The sequence below is a fragment of the Dendroctonus ponderosae genome, unplaced genomic scaffold (genome assembly GCF_020466585.1).
Source record: "Dendroctonus ponderosae isolate FM_Combo_2020 unplaced genomic scaffold, Dpon_F_20191213v2 Dpon_F_20191213_1, whole genome shotgun sequence".
Taxonomy (NCBI): domain Eukaryota; kingdom Metazoa; phylum Arthropoda; class Insecta; order Coleoptera; family Curculionidae; genus Dendroctonus; species Dendroctonus ponderosae.
This window is the reverse complement of record NW_026017110.1, coordinates 13,916,209-13,922,645: the sequence shown is the minus strand read 5'-3', so window position 1 is coordinate 13,922,645 and position 6,437 is coordinate 13,916,209. Positions and strand designations below refer to the sequence as shown.

The 6,437-nt window shown below is 35.8% G+C and overlaps 1 protein-coding gene across 9 annotated transcripts in view; it reads right to left on the bottom strand.

Moving 5' to 3' along the window:
* Nucleotides 1-6,437, bottom strand: part of LOC109533899 (disks large 1 tumor suppressor protein) — a 476,297-nt gene that overhangs the window by 121,259 nt on the left and 348,601 nt on the right. The window lies entirely within an intron of this gene.

Below are 6,437 nucleotides of genomic sequence, written 5' to 3'. Positions count from 1 at the left end.
GCCGAGTGGCGATGTCTGCTGAGCCGCCGTGTACATGCGAGAGAGAAAGCAAGAGACCTCAGGGTGGGGACGTCAAGACATAACTGCGCCGTAACGCATTCCAACTAATTCACACTGTGCCATAAGAAGCTTCAATAAAACATTTTGTTGAAGAAGTATTTATTGAACTTGAAAAATAAATACATGACTTGGATCAACCAGATGGGATGTTATGAGTGTATTGATGTCCGGTTCTATACTTCTAAGTATCAACCGCCAATGCCCAATAGCACACATGTCAGCAAGATCACCAATTTTCTCTAAAATTATTGTATAACAGATACAATATACAGGGTGATTCAAACTTTGCGTCATTCATTTTAAGGGGTAATAGGAGCTAACTTGGAAAGTACGAAAAAAATACTGAAATTATTTTTTCGATAATTTCTAGAAGATATTAACACTTGAAAATCGAATTTCAACTTTGTTATTAAGGATTATTTTGGAAGTGTTCCATGCTTAATTGGTAGCTTATTGGAATACTTAAGCATTCAAAAAGAAACATTACGATCTTACGAGCTGAAAAAAGTGAGAAGAATGAGAAGAGTGGTTCCAGTCTATGACAATTGATGTTTAGGTTCCAGACACAGATGAACAAGTATTGGACACAATTGCAGCAGATCCTTCTAGGGGTATACCAAATAAATACCAGCTACATTCCTGCCACGTATGTCAGATACACATTAAACCAATGGAGTACTGAACACCGGTATAAATTGAGCAGGATTTAGTTAACCGAATACGAGAAGCTGTTCGAGAAGAGTGCATAATAAGGTGATTGCACAGGCACTTGTTTGGAGTTACAGACTCAAATGTATGTTTTTGTAATTTATAAACTAATTAATAATTCGATGTTATGAGTTTCGAACTAGGTCCCGTCATTCAACGATTCCTGTTGAATTTACCGTTTATTCTTGTCACATCTTATTGTCACTTTCTGTGTAATTCCATGGTTACCGGAGTTTTGAATAATTACGAAGCAACAGGTATTTACGTAATGTAAATTAGGCAGATTACCTTGACAACCATTGTTGCTGTTTTTATAATATAATTTTTTGCAAATTTCTCAGTTTTTAATAAAAGCTAATTTTTTCTGTACTCCTAAATCACCGCCAGACAGCATCTCCAGAGGAATGACCCAAATTTTGAATCACCCTGTATATTATTACTAAAAACCACTGCAAAGCATTTCTTCCTGACGTTAGGTAAATATGTAGCAAATTCTTTATTAATTTCAGATCTCTATTTGTCGTTTTACCTGCAGCTGTGTGCAGCACCATGCAAAACTTAAAATGTGTTTTTGGTATAGAAAGTAGATTTTGTGGTTTAATTATTTATGAAAATAATAAAGCTATGTCCAGAATTACCAAGAGGATAAGCCGACAAGTTAACAGACACAACAAACACACTCCGCAATCGCCGCGCGTCCCGCTATGCCCAAACACAGACGGCATGAGCCGAAGTTTTGCCGCAACCACCCCCGATGCGCGGACCGGACTGGCCGATACGCAACTCGAGCCGACAGAGGGCACCCAAGCACCAAGTCCGGACATGTGATTGATATGCGTGCAATGCGGCCGGCCACCAACCTAATTAAGTGCGTTTGGGGAAGGTCCATTTAGAAACACCAACTTTACCAATCATAATTACGTCACTCTATAAGTAAGGTCCTGGTTGAACAAGCGTGTGTTACAGTATATCATTGCATGAAAATCTTATAATTGTCATTCTAATGGAATAATGCTCATAGGAACCGAGTGTTATCGACATCACAGAAAGACAAGTCCCCACGGCTCTGACGTTACGAGGCCCATAATCACTTTGCAACTAGGCCAGTCTATTTAGACAGCATGTGGCGATTGTCGGAATAGCGATTCAAAATTGGCGTCATTCCGCATGGCGGTGTTAAAAACAGTTAAAAAAATTAATTGTCATTAAAAACTGATAAATTTACAAAAAGCTATACTAGAAGACAGACAACGATTGTTTTCAAGGTCATCTGCCTTATTAACATTATGTAAATACCCGTTGCTATCCCGAGCTAAACCATTATGGGAACATTGCAGTATAGACCTTACGGGGTATAAGAATAAGACTCAAGTCGAAGGGCGGAGATCGGAGCATACTTCTAGCATCTGCATACCTGCAATACGACCAAATAGGACAAACCGCCTCCAAGTGAATTTAGTAATTTTCTGGAGTACTGTAAGGCGTCTAAGACCAGAACTGTCATTGGGTGTGACGCAAATGCGCACCACATTTTGTCGGGCAGCAATGATACCAACCCACCAATTAACCAATAGACGGGGCGAGTCTCTTTTAGAATACCTTACGACTTTATCTTTGAAGTCTGTAATTAGGGGAATGAACCAACTTTGGTAGCAACGGTACGAAGGGAGGTCATTGATATTACAATCTGCTCAGACCGCACTAGCGAACTGATAGTGATTGGCATGTGTCGGATATGCCCAGCTTGTCCGATCATAGATACATACGATTCAATATCGAGTCGGAAGAGGTACCCCTCTCCGAATAAAGAAATCCGAAAACACCTGACTGGGTCTCCTATAAAGAGAACCTTAGGTTGTATTTGGGAGACTGCCCAAGAGAAGCACCTACGATGCTGGAGTTAAAAATGATGATGACTACCGTCACATCAGCAATAAAATCAGCATACGAATCCGCATGCCCTCTGAAGTCGAAGAGGCAAACGAGGACATCCAAATGGAGGAGCTCGGGGCCCTCAACGATCAGGAAAACGGTGAGAAAGCTATTCAATAAGGCTAGACGAAACAAAATCTTCTGGGGTGAATACCAAACATCCCTAACGACGTATGGCAACGCCATAAAAAAGCACAAAGGGCTTCATGCAGGAAAGAATGCAAGGATATCGAGGATACTAGACTTCATAGGGACTCTCAGAAGAACCACAGTAAAAAGTGGCCTCCTTGAAAAAATAACAGGGAGGATATACAACAACAGAAGAGGAGAAGACTCATTTTCCTGATACTGGGAACAGTTCCAAATCAAAATTAATTCCTGGGTTTCAGTCATTTATTGTCTTTATTTATCAATTAAAATACGTTTCGGTGTATTTTTCCACCATCATCAGTTTTTCTAAAATAACAGATAGTTAAAAAAAATTTCATTAATTTAAAAAACAATCACTAGAATTCTTTGTTCAGATACTTAAATATATTTACTTACATGTGTAGTGTTGTTGCTACTTTAAGCCTTGGCATACATTCGAAAAAATTGATAGATTTGAAGTTTTGCCGGTCTCATACTTTCATTTGAAAGTACATCAAAACATAAAACAGATTGTGGTCTTAACTCGTCGTTGGCGGTATTTTCAATACATCCAAATTGCAAATATTCTTCATAATAATTTCGTAGCTTCCCACGAAATTTACCAATATTTTTGGGCATCGAATTTCCTGCCTTAAATTGAGTTCCTGACTCCTGAGAAGTACTTGGATGCTGTTCCGTCTCATCAGCTTCGGCCAAAGTTTCCTTATACGGTCTTTTAAAAGAGCCGCTTTTTAACCAACCATCGATAATCAAAACACTAGCGGCTAGTCGCTACTAAACGGATATGTATTAAAAATTATGCATCTGTTTCAAACCACTTTTTAACTTAAAAACATAAAAATTGACATTAAAGATTTTATCAAAAAATCAACATATTGACCGACGAATATTTATTGGGAATTGCTCCCAAATATGGACCTTCAAAGGTTCCAAGCTGTTTCCGTAATATTTCCTTCATTTTGGGGATGATAATTTTAACACCCACTATATTAAAAACAAAGTATGTTCAGAAAATTAACTCATCAAGAAATAAAATTCTAAATAACTTGTACTATAAGTTTCACCAAGAAATGCTTCGACCTGACACTCTGTACATGCATATACCTAGTGTTTTTGAACAGGTGTTTTATATTTCATAAGGCGATTCTTGGGGTATTTCTAAGATAAAAAAGTTAATTTTGATTATTGTTCTATCTATATAATTTTGCATGCAACTTTGGTATTTCAACGAATCTTGGTCTTTGGGGCTTTTGTAACATGGAAAACCTACATTTGATCTTGAATTTCCTCTTACTTGTAAAGGAAGTTATCTACATGATTTTTTTCTCTAGAAAAGTCGTAACTTTTTCGTGCATGCCTGTATCACAATTTTAAGCATGAAAATCAATTCTCCTACCACTTTTRTATAAAGAACATAGTCCTCTCAAAAGTCGTTACGAACAACCGTTTTCCAGATATTTTACTTTAAAGTAACATTTCCTAAAAAATTGCGCCTTTACAGAGTTTATGGTATTGTGCGTCACTGAGAGTATCTGAAAAAGTACTAGCTGAAATACTAATAAATGTTTTTTTAACCCTCTGTATTTCGGCGATGAATTTGTTGCTTTAGAATTGCTTTTCTAGCCCCTGTAAACTCTTACACTATGCATATCTGTTACCTGACCAGGACACGAAATTTAATTAGCTAAAACCAATATCGATTAGACACAAATAAAAAGCTAATTTTCGAATAACATCGTTTCTGATGTGGTTTTTCTCTCCTTCTCGTCTAATTGCATCTCGACCTTTAGACACCATGAGTGGCAATGCAGGGAGGATCAAGATATGACATGAAATCTCGAACAAAACGGTTTGGATCATTAGTTTCTACTGYTTGCGTTGAATTTCCAAGCTTTGATGCCATCAAACATTTATTCTCGCAGCGACKCTATTTTAATTAGAAAACTACTGAAGTTACAYGAAGTGTTAATTATTGAAATKAAATTCCTCGTATTTATAGCAGCTTGACTAAATCYCAATTCTGTTTAYTTCGCKTAAAATTTTGCCCATTTGGCACTTTTGATGGATTTCATTTCTATCAGTGCTTTCTGTTGCATTTTGAGTATCAATAGACTATTTTAAAAGATTTGYAAATATCTTTTAAACAATCCAAATTGTGATTCAGTCAAAATACTGAAAATACAATAATTGCTACACTAACTGATCATTTTGCGGAATGAGACTAAATATAACTAACTGACTGTTGAACTATCTGCCATCTTCAATATACTCGCAAATGCCTATTGTTAAAATTACTATATTGCATTATAATTACTTTACCATTGTGGATATACAATTTTTAAAATGTTTGATTTTTCGTTTTGCCTAATTATTTTCAACTAGGATAGCACAGGCAAAGCCGGTTTAATCAAATAATCAAATCAATTATTTATTTCCAGTCATCTCTGAGGGGTCGTGGGTTAATTCTCTTAAATTTTAAAGTAAACTTTTAAAGCAGTTTGCATTTTGACAACCAATTTAAATAAATAAAGACCAGCAATATCAAATAATAATGTTACTTCACGTGTAATGCTAAAGTAAATACCTAAAATCGGAGGTTCCAGGCATGATGTAACCAACGCTTTTATTGACATCTATGTTATGTAATCAAACTTCCTAACACACTATGGATGCTAGTTTCATTACAAGACACTTTCCGAGTATATATATATTTCCGATTTACATACTGAAAGTTGCTTTAAATTAGAGCATGTCCTACACTTGGGAATTGAGCTTCATTAAAGTAATGTCGTCGTAAATATAACGAGTAGAAGTAATCAATTAATGGTGCTGCTACTTTCCGTATGTTTTATACACAACCTTGTTGATTTATAACATCTTTGTTTTTGTGACCTGGATATGTCAGCAAATATGGTGTGCTTCCAGACTATATATGCTCTAACCATTTTGTAGCACTATGTTTTAATATTTCCTTGATAACTAATACATTGACGAGCATTTTATCGCTACACCAGTTAGAACAATAGGTGCAGCTTGTAATCTAGATGTTTTCTAATCTATATCATGGATTTTATCCAATATCTATGGATTTTATCCAATACCTTTCTTTAATTCCCAACCATCAAATTATTCGATTCTCTACTTTGTCATTTTATAGCGATGTTCTAGTGAACCGTCGGATGAAAGAATACATTGGCATTTACGCTGCCAAAACATATCTGTTTGAACCTGGAACTATTACTGGGTACATTGTAATCCTAAACAAACTCTCGTGTTTGTAGCAAAATTTGAATTATTATGGTAAGCATTTATTAATACAGACCATCATTAATCGGCTCGCAATTTCGTTTTAAAATAATATTCAAATACTACTCTGGATGCTTGTTGAATAATAACTCCTAGGCTAGTTGACGGAATTAATTTAAAACTAGATTTTGATTAGCGGTCCATTACTGTAGTTTCCGTGCAATGCCAAGTTTACATGACGTTAATAAAATTTGAAGAATTTCAATTAAAGCCTTTGGTATGTTGTTTACAATTCAAAGATTTACAGAAACCAGCAGAAAAATTGATCTTTCAGATTATAT